We start from the raw sequence: 919 nt of genomic DNA on the forward strand, positions 1-919 counted from the left end.
ACATATACTTGACAGAAAAACATCCTTTATAACTACTGATGGTATATAATACAACAAAAGGGACATAGCCTGTCACATAGCACAACAAAAGTCTATACACCGCTATATCACAACAAAAAGTTAGTACCCAAACTTACCCGGCCCTAAGCGTCTAAGGACGCCATATATAAAGTAACATAGCGCAGTTGGGGCAGCGCCCCCACTCCGTCGATCCCCCAGCAGGTCATGCACATGGTAGGTAGGGTATTTCGAGCAACTCCACATATCTCGGACAAACGGCAGTCAAGTGCCCCATCGCTCCACAAACAAAACACCTCGGGTATAGATCAGTCCTCCAAGATAAGTCGTAGTATGATATGGGTATCCGTGAGGATCCACATATCCATCTTTGGCACCAGTGAACATCTCGCTACCTTGTCCATAAGAGGACTGAGTAGCGTAAGGGTCTCCAAAATAAGTTGATCCTCCGGGAGCATAAGCTAGAAAGCTCGATAGTCCTCCGGTCTCGTAAGTAGTCTGGGGTAATTGTAACTCTGTCGTGGCTGTCTCCATATATGGAAAGCTGGAAGGCTCTCCAATGTCATATATGATCTCCGGGAATGATAACTCCATCGTAGCTGCCTCCGCATGTGGAAAGCTGGAAGGCTCTCCGGTCTCAAAGATAGGCTGATAGTGGGGTAACTCGATCGGCTGAGTAAAAGGGTCATCGGTAATCATCATGTCTGGGTAGTAAGGTGTTGGGCCGTCCTCACTGTCTCCAATAGACTCCATAGGCTGATAAAAGAGTGTCAGCCATCCTGTCTCAAGCTCGTACTGCTCATCAGTCATCGGTATATAAGTGGGATCGGGTAATCCCAGTGACATAGGGGAGATGGGTAGCTCAAATGCCTCTAAAGGTGGGGACCAAGATGGCATCCCT

This window comes from Brassica oleracea, chromosome C4, assembly GCF_000695525.1.
Source record: "Brassica oleracea var. oleracea cultivar TO1000 chromosome C4, BOL, whole genome shotgun sequence".
In the NCBI taxonomy this organism is placed as follows: Eukaryota; Viridiplantae; Streptophyta; class Magnoliopsida; order Brassicales; family Brassicaceae; genus Brassica; species Brassica oleracea.